General features: G+C 39.1%; 1 protein-coding gene and 1 long non-coding RNA gene across 7 annotated transcripts in view; both read left to right on the plus strand.

Moving 5' to 3' along the window:
• Positions 1 to 13,956, plus strand: part of LOC131437439 (coiled-coil domain-containing protein AGAP005037) — a 993,236-nt gene that overhangs the window by 669,020 nt on the left and 310,260 nt on the right. The gene's annotated exons all lie outside the window — the stretch shown is intronic.
• Positions 1,749 to 4,455, plus strand: LOC131437441 (uncharacterized). Its single transcript, XR_009230763.1, has 3 exons — positions 1,749 to 2,160; positions 2,289 to 2,509; positions 2,572 to 4,455. It is a non-coding gene; the product is annotated as an uncharacterized LOC131437441 (long non-coding RNA).

Here is a 13,956-nt window from a genome sequence, read left to right on the forward strand (position 1 = left end):
GGCTAGTTGAACAACAAAAGCTTCTTGAATGTCAACTCCATTCAAACACGGAAGTTGTGCATAAACTTTCGATACAACAAGAGAAGCCAAGCTTAGTTTATGAGGCTATTGATGCCCATGAAATATGGCTTACGACTATAAAAAATGAATTGATTCCAATAAACAAAAACAGCAGCTTGACCGGCAGTGTTGTTGCCATAAAAAACCATGTCACCTCTTTGGTCGATACAGCCATGTCAGCAAAGAAGGAAAACGTGTACAATGACTTTAAAAACCTGACTTCCGAAGCAGTGAAGAAACATGTGCAAATACCATTGTCTAATGCCTCAGGTCTCATTTTGACGGCGGATAATTCTGGATGGCGCTTTCTTGGCACTAAAAAGTATGAAAATCGGACTGGAGTGACTACGATGCGCGAGAATCGAGAAGACTCCATCAGCAGAAACAAGCTGCAAATGCTAAAAGTCGCAAAAAAGCAAATAAAGGTATGTAAGAATTTGAAAATGAACCAAAATGTAAACTAAAGCAACAATCATTTAAGAAATCATACTAATTACAATGAGAATTACAATGTTCGTGGCTCTTGTTATCCTATCAATCATCATCTAATTAGGAGACAACCCAACAGCATCCTGCCACCAGACAGAGTGCTTCTTGTGACTGCGAAATACCGCTTTTCTAGGTCATTTGCAAATAATAGACCAACCGTTCAATTCCAAAGAGGTGAGGTATTCAATCCATATCTTGTGAACGACTCACAACGATCGCCATCAAGAAGCAACCCGATGACTCCAGAATGTGCGTCAGCTACTTTGTACGGCGCGCTCAATTCTCAACACACTTGTTTTCGTTGACACTTCCCTTAGGAGTTTGTTTCATTGACACACCCCTTAGGAGAAGAAAACGACGACAACTCTATTGTATATAATGCCTATCATCCAAATGCTGCACAATTTAATAAGTCATTCATGCCGATAGCATCAAGCTTTTCCTATAAATAAAAACTGAGGTACACTGAAATGAAAATCTTATTTATATTCACTAGATTTGTCATATGAATCATATGCAGAATATAATTCATAGAAATTATATGGAAACTTATAATCTTTATTTAATGTGTACGTCAAATCTAAATGGACGTTATCATAATGAAAGTTATAAAAATATCCCATATAATTTATATGGAAATCCGATGGAAGTCGTGAATCGTACTGCTTGAAGCTGAAGAAATAGTTGTGTCTCCGATATTCATCAACTGCTCCAGACCATTTTTTTTCAGGAAGTTCCGCATCTCAATGTAATTTTAAATCGCTGACAAGACAGCTCATCCAACTTCGTTCAAGGATATGCGTTAACGGACCATGAAATATATATCCGGTACATTTCATTACTCTATCTGTCTAGTAAGATTCATTTTTATTTTCAGTCTTGGGATCTCACTTCTTTTTCGCAAATATCATGAGGTGCTCCCTTACCGAACGGAATACTAGTAAAGCTTGAATCCTCAAAGAAAAGTAGTAGTTGGCGATTATCTGCTATTCGTATGAGCTCTATTGAAAGTTATATATATATATATATATATATATATATATATATATATATATATATATATATATATATATATATATATATATATATAAATTTTTTTAAAACTGGTCATATGGTATATATGAACCTATCTAAATAAAATCGAAGTGAATATTATATGCGCTTCATAAATTGTTCCAATGTATGTTGTGTGGATATCTAGTAATGGTTATAAGACGCGCCAATCAATTTAACTCAGACTGGAAATTTCATTCGTTATATGGAAATCCTGTAAAAATAACGTTAAGAAGAGTTTTATGTTTCATAAGGTTATCTCATACATTTGGCATGGTGTTGAACACATCTTGTAACTATTATTGGAAATGCTAATAGTGTAAAATCATTAGAATATCATATAATGTGAAAAAGAAAATTTAGCTCAGTGTAGATAAGGTGACATTTCAAGTTGAAGTGCAAACGTTCCTTGTCTGGTGTAACAAAAGGCTTTTGAAACAAAACGTTAATAAATATAAAGTAATCGTATATTACATCGATGAATGTCCTTATTAATCAATTGCAGAAACTCAGGACAATCGATACGTGATACACACTAAGATTTAATTCCCTTGTTCGGTAATATTTTTGACGAGATCTTTCGGTAATCTATAGAAATAACCGATATTTCGGTACATGGGTTTTATTTTACAACAATTATGCAAATGTTCACCGAACGATCAGTTTAACGTAAATTTTCATTACAGAATTCTGTATTAGATACACAATTGATACGGTAAACCTGAATAGTCGCCAAATACGGTAAAAATCATACTGTCCGTTTGGTAAAGTTATCTTCCAATAACCGAACTTCTGTGAAAACTGATTGTCATGAATTTAACTGTCAAACAGTAATTAAAATATTCAGTGAGTGTCTTTTTATTAACCAAACGAAAAAAATGTTCAAGGGTTCATCGAATGGATTGAGGTACAGGTGATAAAAGTTTTTAAGACATTAGAGCCACTAACAGCTTTTTTGTTTACTTATAGGCAGAAAATAATTTTGTATCACTTGTCCACTTGCTGCCAACACAAATCGTTCAAGGGTAATTTTTGTTGAACTCGACGGATTGTGCTGTGTGTTGGAAGGCGCTCATAATTCCGGTCAGTCGGAACATCTGACACTTTTAAAATTTCTCGTTGAATAAAAGCATTTTCTTCATTCGTTTTTGTGAATATGTGTTGTTTTTTGAAATCCGAAAATCCAGAATTTTAACCAAAGAAAAACAAACAAACAAAAATTACCGAACAATCTGTTAGATCCATTTGGTTTACAGTGTACGGTAGTTGTTTGACAGTTCAGCAATTACCAAACGATCGGTAATCAATTCAATTACCGAACTGATTACCGAACGTTCAGCTGTTGAAAATTCGGTAAAAAATTACCGAATACTGCGAAATTTTCCAAGTGTGTAGTAATATATCAGCAACAAAAAGGGCTCTGGATACTTTCCTACAAACAAATAGCAGATTCAGACCAATAAGCTTACAATGATCTTTGTAACTAAGAAGATCCCTCCTAGGTAAGTTGCGCAGAGCGAATCAAACAAATCTAACGCTGGATAGCTTCGATGCGTGCAATGTCGATTTAATAGTGAGGTGCCCAGACAACAGCTGCATATTCTAGCGTCGAACGCCTTAACTGCCCTAAGACAGTTACATTAGTAAAGTTGTTGGTAACGCGAAAGACAAAACCCAAGAGCTTGGAGGCCTTTGAAATCACATAATCGATGTGACTTTGGAAGTCCAGCTTGGAATCAAGAATGATACCCAAATCTTGCACGGAAGATTCACGTTTCAGTATATTGTGCGAGATGCTATAGTCGTAGGTAATCAGCGAGCGTTAACGAGTAAACGACAAAACGAAACACTTCGATGCATTCAAGACCATTCTATTATCCTGATACCAGTTTGTGAATAAGACTAACTGTGACTGCAAATATATAGTGTCTTCTTGACATTTAACTGAATAAAATAGCTTGAAGCCGTCTGCGAAGGATAGTTTGTGGCATTGCAAATATCAGGTGTCGCCGATGATTCGACGTCATCAAGAAACATCTGATCAAGAAGTCCTGATTCTTTCCTTTGTTAGTTCACGTGATTCCAAAATCTTCTACGGTTGATTCTCGGATTATTTTGTACTCGAAGGAGGTGAGCATCGTATAACATTCTGTTCAGTCGTTCATAGCGGTTGTTGAGGTAGAGATAGTGAGATCGCAATTGAAGCGAAGGCCGTTTAGATAATTTCCTTAATGCAGACCCTTTAGCGCACTTACAACGTTTTAAGATCAGATTTGCCCATGGAGGGTGTATCGACATATTTTTTGGTATAAATTGATCGATGGAGTACGAGATTACATGATACCATAGCATCTAGTCTATGTTCGGCGCAAATTAAAGCCATTGAACTCAATGCATATTACTAAAGACTTGACATCACATTTTTCAAAAGTTAATAAAGATAAATTCGAGTTGTAGTTAACGATTTGAAACAGGCTCACGAAATAGTAACCTGTGAATTATTCGTTATTGAATATCGAGTTTACATTCCATCGAAGGAGGTGGAACTAGACGGTGTTGTCAGGGAAGAAAACCAGACAGTCGTTGACTTACTTAAAACCTGTTTTAATCCACCTAGTGGTGTAATGATGCCTTTCTCTTGTATATAATATTGTGGTATTCTATTCAAAAATTTTCTCTTCGAATTTTGAAAGAAACCGAGAGATTGTTTGTGCATAACATACAGAATGAAACAGTGCTTTGATTGCGTAGGCCATCCTTAAGAAAACGAAGTGGGTTCACTATTGATGTGCAACACATTTTTGTTTTCTATATAAGGGTGTAAATTAGAAACTCAAGAAAAATACACGTAGAAATGTGGTCAGGTTTTGATTAATTACAGCTCAGTCCATTTTGTATCAATTATTAATATTATGTCACTATTTGATTTGAAATATTTCTACGTATTGATTTGAATGTTCATAGTAACGTTTTGTTAATTGTATGTCATTGAAATGCTGATTAATAGCTAGCAGTGTCCTACCGGATTTCCCTGCCATAGCCGACGGTTCGACAGAGTAAGCGATATATCAATGGGAAAGCATCACTCTGATTGGTCAATCGTAGAAACAGAACAGCTGTTGGAAGCATGCGAATCTATAAATAGAAAAGAAATTATAGCTAACGTTTCAAAATTCGTCATCTAACACTCGATGTGGAAAGATGAATAACCTACTACGACTAATTTCGATTTTGTTTTATTTTTTATTCGCTGTTGTCTACCTACCCAAGCTATGGGTAAAACGCGCCATAGATCCGAGAAGGATCCAAAGGATGCTAAGCGTCTGACGCCAAGTGATGCAAAGGTAAACGACCGTTTGCTGAGTAAAAACCAATATGCTGATCTGCCAGTTGATGTCGAAGAGGAACTGCAGAAGAAGGAAAAAATGCCGCCTTTCTACCTGAAGGGCTTCCCACCAACTCTACGCTCGGATTTCAACACACTGATCATCAAAGGACTACAGACAACAATCCGTTTATGTACTGAAGGCTACAAAATAACTATTCCGGCTTTGAACCACTACAAAGGAGTGGAATGTTATCTGAAGCAGACAAAAGCGGAATACTTCACACACGATATTGCCGCCAACAAACCTATGAAAGTTGTACTTCGAGGACTATCCGACATGATGGAAGCCGTTGCCGTTAAACGATCCATTCAGCACAGGCTTCTGTCAGCCTTCAAATTGCAACTTATAGAAGCCATCGGAATAGAGATTACAACGACGATGGGACCCATCATCGTCATTGCAGCATACTGCCCCAAACAAACCAATCTTCGAGATGGTACGTGTGCATCATTGAAGCGAGATCTGGCTATGCTCACTCCACGACAGAACAAATTCATCATTGCTGGGGACCTGAACGCACGGCATGAGCTGTGCGGAAACAAAAATCGAAACGGATTCGTACTTGCCGAAGATTACGAAGCTGGACAGTACAACATACTCGCTCCGGATCAACCAACGCGACTTTCCAGATCGGGAGTTCATTCCATTTTGGATAAATCCATCAGCAACATCGCCATAGAGAGCTCTCCGGTTGTCTTCAACGAGCTCTATTCTGACCACTTTCCAGTAATATTGAGGTTGGGATCTTTACCAGAAACAGTGCCTATTCAACCTCGAAGGAACTATTTTTGCACCGACTGGGTCGAATTTCAACAAATCGCCGACCAACTTATTAATATCGATTTGCCACTTGATTCCCCGATGGAAATCGATGCGGCCCTATCTTCCTTCCAGCATTCAATCACAGTCGCTCGTGATAGGACGGTTCCAGTACAACATATGCCGAGTTCCTCTCTTCAAATCGACAATGTCACCAAAAAACTCATCCGACTTTAAATATCTACCGGAGGCAGTATCAACGAACTGGCATCCTAGATAGGAAGACTTCTTATAACAACTTAACTAGGATAATCCAGGAAAGGATATCTGCGCCTCGCAACAGGAACTTCCAGCAAAAGCTTCGAGAAATTCTCCCACATTCAAAACCCTTCTGGTCCTTAACGAAGGTGCTTAAGAAAAAACCGAAGCCTATTCCTACTCTGATGTCACCCCAGGACGCAGCTGAAGGAATACCTTAAATCACACCAGTAAAGAAGGCAAATGCGCTAGGCCAGCAGTTTGTGTGTTCTCACAATTTAGGACTCAACATTATTATTCCACATGAAAGAGCCGTTGCTGATAGCGTAGCTGAGGTTGACCAATCAGCTGTTTGAAAAGTCAATACAAAGGCGAATTCTTGCTTTCGCAGATGAACAGGATATATTACTGGAAGAACAGTTTGGGTTCCAGAAAGGAGGATCTACCATCCACCAACTCATAAGGGTTAACAACGTCATCCAGCAAAACAAATCAGTGTCCAAAACGACTGCCATGGCAATATTGGATATTGAAAAGGCATTCGATAATGTGTGGCACGATGGCCTGGTGTTCAAACTGCATCGGTATAATTTTCCCATGTATCTTATTAAAATTATCAAAAATTATCTTGCAGATAGAGCATTCCAGGTTTCTCTGAATAATTCTGTTTCAGAAAGATTTACTATTCCTGCTGGTGTACCCCAGGGAAGTATCCTAGGTCCCATTCTATACATCATTTTTACATCAGACATCCCACCTCTACCGGGTGGTGGTGTTCTGTCACAATTTGCTGATGATACTGCCATTCTTTACAAAGGTCGTGTCATTAATGCTCTGAAGAATAAACTACAGACAGGTCTGGACACTCTAACTGAATATTTTACAAGCTGGAAAATTGTGATCAATGCAGCAAAAACTCAGGTCATCTTGTTTCCACATTCAAGATCTCCAAAACTTGTTCCATCAGACGAATGCCGAATACGATTCGGTGATGAGGTCATTCAATGGTCCGACGAAGTTATCTATCTAGGACCCACCTTTAACAGACATCTGATATTCAGGTCACATGTTGACAAAATCGTTCAAAAATGCAGCATACTCATTGGGTCTCTGTATCCGCTGATTTATAGAACATCTAAACTGTGCCTGAAGAACCAGATGGCTGTCTATAAACAAATCATCTACCCCGCAATTGAATACGCAGTCCCTGTTTAGCGGGGCTGTGCACGAACACACAAACTTAGGCTTCAGCGCATTCAAAGTAAGATCTTAAAGATGATACTAAATCTACCCCCTTGGACAAGGACTAGTGAAGTACATGAGATGGCCTCCCTGGATATACTAGAACAAAAATTCGAACAATACTGCACGAAATTAGAAGAGAGGTGCTCAATCTCTGAAATACAGATATTTCAAAAATTTGTACGTGTTAGGTTAGGGTTAGTTATAAATATGTAGATATTTTATTAATAATTAAAATAAATATTATGATTAAACATTAGTATGTAAAACAAGAGTAACTAAAACACCTATTATTAATAACGAATCGTATGAACAACAAAGATGAAAGGCCAAAGGGTCAAAACACTTGTACTGTAAAATGTTGATGTAATACACAAAAATAAGATTAATAAACAGATATTTATGCAAAAAAAAGCTAACGTTTTAGTTCGACGCGTAGCATGCTAGAGGTAGGTTGTGGCTAGACACGAAGACAAAAAGTGCCATAAAACGATTTGAAGCTTTAAGACCATCGTCCAAGTACCATGCGCGCGGGTGGTTTTAGGAAATTTTCTATGGAAATTTTGAAAAATTTGCGAAAACCAAAAACATACAGACCTTTGAAATACTTTTATCTATCTACAGGGTGAAAATGGTTGTAAAATTCGGAGGTTTTTCCGAGTCTTATCGAAAATAGCTCTGAAGAATGAGTGTTTTTTGTGATCTTTCACAATTATCTGGAAAAATAATGCGATGACATATTTTTTTTCAAAAAAACCTTATTTTTTTTTTTTTTTAATAATAAAATTTTTATTGGGCTCATTTGCGTTAGCTTAACGTGGCCGATTATCTTGTTGTTAGGTGGATATGAGTGGAAGCCGTATTGTGGGGCGACCTGCTCCCCTAAAGTTAGTAAAGGAGTGTCAGGAGGGTGGGACCTATACTGTATTGATTTTGAACATATTTTGGTACTACAAATTATTCATTAATAGCTTGCATCTTCTTAACACACTTTTCATTTCCGAGTTCTTGACGTTCTCCAGATTGTAACGTGGAAGAGACTGTACTAGACTCGGATGCTTTGTTGGTGTACTTTGATGTCGGTGTGTCATTTATGGATGGTTTCCAGCAATTCAGCTTGACCAGTGTTTAGTTCATTTGGGGTAGGACCACTGTAGAAGAAAGAAAGAGAAAGAGAGGGCACTAGATTTGCACGTTTATAGCTTTGAGGAAGTTATAGAGGTAGGTCATGTAAAGGAGATCTCGGGTTGCCAAAACGTCACGGACTGGAACATAAGGTGGTCTACCTCGGGCCCGAAGGGAATCAATTAGCTGGAGTCTGACGTCGCAATACTCGTAGCACACCCAAACAACATGCTCGATGTCATGATAACCGTCTCCGCAAACGCAATGATTACTCTCACTAAGGCCAACACGATGAAGATGCGCTTTGAGCAAAGAGTGGTTGGACATAAGTCTTGACATTGTGCGAATAAAGTCCCGGTTCACGTCCAACCCTCGGAACCAAGCTTTCGTCGATACCTGCGGTATAATGGAATGTAACCACCGTCCTAGATATCCATCATTCCAGGAGGTTTGCCAGCTGACGAGTGCCTCTTGACGAGAACGACTGAAAAATTCATTGAAGCAGATTGGTCTTTCATAGGTTTCACCTTGTAGTGCGCCCACCTTGGCCAGTGAGTCCGCCATCTCATTGCCCCTTACGGAACAATGTGATGGGACCCAAACCAAGGTAATCCGATATGATTTTTCAGATAAAGCACTCAGTTGTTCCCGTATTTTCCCCAGGAAATACGGCGAGTACTTTCCAGGCTTCACTGAGCGAAGAGCCTCGATAGAGCTGAGACTGTCCGATACAATGAAGTAGTGGTCTGTGGGCAAAGTTTCAATGATCTCAAGGGTATACTGAATTGCAGCTAGTTCTGCGACGTAAACTGAAGCCGGATCACTGAGTTTATAGGAGGCGGTGAAATTTTCATTAAAAATACCGAAGCCAGTGGACCCGTCGAGATGTGATCCGTCAGTGTAAAACATTTTATTACAGTCGACTTCTCTAAATTTGTCATTAAAAATATTTGGGATCACTTGAGGGCATACGTGATCCGGGATTCCATAAATATCTTCTTTCATGGATGTGTCGAAAAACACCGTAGAATTAGAAGTATCATAGAAACGAACACTGTGAGGATTATATGAAGAAGAATAATTGTTACGTGACATGAAATCAAAGTACAATGTCATAAATCGGGTCTGAGAATTAAGCTCGACTAGCCGTTCAAAGTTATCGATAACCAACGGGTTTAAGACGCTACATCGAATGAGTTGTCGATATGAGAGATCCCACAAACGGTTTTTCAGCGGTAGAATTCCCGCTAGTACCTCGAGACTCCCCGTATGAGTCGACTGCATACAACCCAAGGCAATACGCAAGCAACGATACTGGACTCTCTCCAGCTTGATAAAGTGTATCTTCGCGGCTGAACGGAAACAGAAACATCCATACTCCATCACTGACAATATCGTTGTTTGGTACAGCCTTATAAGATCTGTTGGGTGAGCTCCCCACCAAGTCCCGGTCACTGTACGGAGAAAGTTGATTCTTTTTTGGCATTTTCGTTTCAGATACCTAATGTGACATCCCCAGGTACCTTTGGAATCGAACCAGACTCCGAGGTATTTGAATGTGAAGGCCTGAGCTATGGTTTGACCCATTAGTTGAAGCTGTAGTTGTGCAGGTTCACGCTTCCTGGAAAATACTACCAACTCAGTTTTCTCCGTGGAGAATTCGATACCTAGCTGTAGAGCCCATGTAGACAAAGCGTCTAAGGTAGTTTGTAATGGTCCTTGCAGGTCGGTAGACTTGGATCCTGTAATAGACACCACGCCATCATCTGCAAGTTGCCTTAACGTGCAAGAATTTTCAAGACATTCATCGATGTCATTGACGTAAAAGTTATAAAGAAGGGGGCTGAGGCATGAGCCCTGGGGAAGGCCCATGTAACTAATTCGTGAGGTCGTCAAGTCTTCATGTGTAAAAAACATGTGCTTTTCCGATAATAAGTTGTGCAAAAAATTGTTCAAATGTGGGGAAAGACCATGCTTGTGCAGCTTCTCCGAGAGAATTTTTATGGAAACTGAATCAAAAGCCCCCTTTATGTCCAAGAATACTGATGCCATTTGCTTCTTGTGAGCGAATGCCATTTGAATTTCTGTAGAAAGCAGCGCAAGGCAATCGTTCGTTCCTTTGCCTTTACGGAAGCCAAATTGTGTATCTGAAAGCAAGCCACTTGTTTCCATCCATTCATCGAGACGAAACAGAATCATTTTTTCCAGCAGTTTCCGAATACAGGAAAGCATTGAAATCGGCCGATACGAGTTGTGGTTGGAGGCTGGTTTGTCCGGTTTCTGAATAGCGATAACCCTCACTTGTCTCCAGTCTTGAGGAACAAAGTTCTGTTCGACGAACTTGTTGAACAAGTTTAACAGACGTTTTTTCGCGATATCGGGAAGATTTTTAAGCAAGTTGAATTTAATTTTATCACACCCTGGGGCATTGTTGTTGCACGATAAGAGGGCTAGAGAAAACTCCGTCATCGTAAAGGGGGAATCGTTTTCACTGTATCGAGAGGACGCGACGCGATAGACATTCGATTCGCGAACAAAATCCGGGCAAACTTTCTTGGCGAAGTCAAATATCCAGCGATTTTAATATTCTACGGATTCGTTATTAGTGGTTGCATTTCTCATACGACGGGCTGTATTCCACAGAGTGGTCATCGATGTTTCCCTAGATAGGCCATTGACGAACCGACGCCAGTAACCTTTTTTTTTTTGCTTTAATCAGATTTTTCAGGGTCTTTTCTAATGATGCATATTTCTCGTAGTCTTCGCGCTTGCCACTGTTCCCGAATTTTTTATACGCGGATGATTTTGTTTTATATATTTCCGAGCACTCTTTATCCCACCATGGGGTTGAGGGTCGCGTAGTGATTGTAGTTTTGGGTACTCGTTTGGTCTGGGCTTGAATCGCGGCGTTGAGGATCAAGTCAGCTAGGGATTTGTATTCTTCTTCTAGCGAATCTGGTTGTTTCGTGTCGAGAGCTTGGGATATCGCGGTCGAGTAGGAACTCCAGTCGATGTTTTTCGTGAGATCATATGTCATATCGACTGATGTCGGTGTTTGTGCACCAGTGGATATTGAAACCAAAATCGGCAAGTGATCACTACCGTGGGGATCAGGGATTACCTTCCACTTGCAATCTAGCTGTAGTGATGTCGAGCAAAGGGATAAGTCCAGCGCACTAGAGCGGCCTGGCGGTCTTGGATTGCGTGTCATTTCACCCGTATTTAAAATTGTCATATTGAAGTTGTCGCACAGATCATAAATTAACGAAGAACGGTTATCATCATATAGGCAGCCCCACCCCGTACCATGCGAGTTAAAGTCTCCTAAAACTAACCGCGGGGTGGGAAGAAGCTCAATGATGTCTGCCAGTCGTCGATGCCCTATCGAGACTCTGGGAGGTATATAGATAGAAGCTATACAAAGATCTTTGCCTCTAATTCTGATTTGGCAAGCAACAACTTCAATGCCCGGGATCGAGGGGAGGTTAATTCTATAAAACGAATAGCACTTTTTGATCCCTAAAAGAACCCCTCCATAGGAGTCTCCTCGATCCAGGCGTATAATGTTGAAATTGTGGAAGTCAAAGTTTATATTTGAAGTGAGCCATGTTTCACACAATGAAAATACGTCGCAGTTACGCGAATTTATCAAAAATTTGAAAGAATCTAATTTTGGGATGATACTTCTGCAATTCCACTGCAGTATAGTGATCATATTCTCGATTTCTGTAGGTATTTCAGCCATCGATAGATACGATCGCTGCAAGGAGGGGCAAATAAACCTTATGATGGATACACAGATTACATTCGGACACATTTTTGGAAAACCTTTCACGATTTTTATAGAAAATCCACGAATTTCAAAAATTTCCACGAAATCGGTTATATGAAATTCGTTGATTTTCCAGGAAAAGCGTGAAAAGGTTTTCCAAAAATGTTTCCGAAGTTAATCCTTGTTGCCAGCATAAGGTTTTTTTGAAAAAAAAAATTTCATTCCATCGAATTATTTTTTCAAATAATTGTGAAAAATTACAAAAAAAGCTCATTTTTTCAGTGCTATTTTTGATAAGACTCGAAAAATCCTGCGAATTTTCCAGCCATTTTCACCCTGTAGATAGATAAAAGTATTTCAAAGGTCTGTATGTTTTTGGTTTTGTCAAGTTTTTCAAAATTTTCATCGAAAATTTCCTAAAACCACCCGCGCGCATGGTACTTGGACGATGGCCTTGGTATGCTCAGATCTTGTATCATGCAAGATCGGATGAAATTCCATGTTATCTCATTTCGCCTGAGAAATTGACAACTACCCCAGGGTAAATTTTGAGGGCATAAGATAAATTTCTAATTTATATAAGATAAACTCGATTGATAATGAGAAAAAGTTTATCGCTTCAACCGAAATCGCAGAATGGTAGTAATGGTACAGAAACGCTATAAAAATAATTGCTTGCATACAAAACCTGAACACAAGCGTGGCGAAGTGAAGCTTAAATATCGATATCCGTATCGCAAGCATGTAAAAACATATAATTGCATACATTTGGGCTATTGGTGTAATTTCGTCGGCTACAAAACAAATACAAATCAAGACAAATAGAGTCTATATTCTGGTTTCGTGTGTTCGGTGTTGATTCCCAATAAAAATCAACCTAAGCATACTCTCGTGCAATTGCAGATTCAAAAGTGTGATGATTGATTGAACTGTTTGATTGAAAATGTCGATGATTAGAAATTTTATTTACCTTGTTCCACATCAATGGCCTTGTTGTTTTATATGCACTTCCGGCACCGGAACCCGAGAGCTGGTGTAATCAAAGTCGGTTCGTACGGTCACAAACTTACATGACATACAAACTCTACTAGTACGCACTCTTAATTACGATTCAAATGTTTGTTGCATCCGAAAATATGCAGTATTTTTTGGTAGTACCATTAGACCTTTAAATTGACCCTAAGATTGAGAATAACGGTTATGGGTTCATTGTAGAATTTTTTTTACGTTTTTAGTTTTGCCGGTTTAAGTGACGGTGTACAATATGTGACACACTTCACCCTATAACTCCGGAACCGGAAGTCGGATCCGGATGAAATTCAGGAATTCCGTATGGGACCGGTAGACCTTTCATTTGAATCTCAGTTTGTGGAAATCGGTCAAAAAATTGCTGAGAAAAGTGAATGAGATCCACTTTGGTATATATGACAATTATTTCCGGTACTTCCGGAACTGGATTCCGGGAACCAGGATAGCCGGAATCGGTTTGTTTAGTTGCCTACTGATAATAACTATCGATTTGTGTAGTTTTGAGACCAGTTTAGAAATTTTTTTACGTATTTTGTTTCGCCGGTTTAAGTGACGGTGTACAATATGTAACACACTTCACCCTATAACTCCGGAACCGGAAGTCGGATCCAGATGAAATTCAGGAATTCTGTATGGGACCACGAGACCTTTCATTTGAATCTAAGTTTGTCGAAATCGGTTCAGCCGATCCGAGAGAACCTAGTGAGATTATTTGACACATACACACATACATACATACACACATTGCTCAGCTCGATGAACTGAGTCGAATGGTGTATG

Source organism: Malaya genurostris, chromosome 3 (assembly GCF_030247185.1).
Source record: "Malaya genurostris strain Urasoe2022 chromosome 3, Malgen_1.1, whole genome shotgun sequence".
Taxonomy (NCBI): Eukaryota; Metazoa; Arthropoda; class Insecta; order Diptera; family Culicidae; genus Malaya; species Malaya genurostris.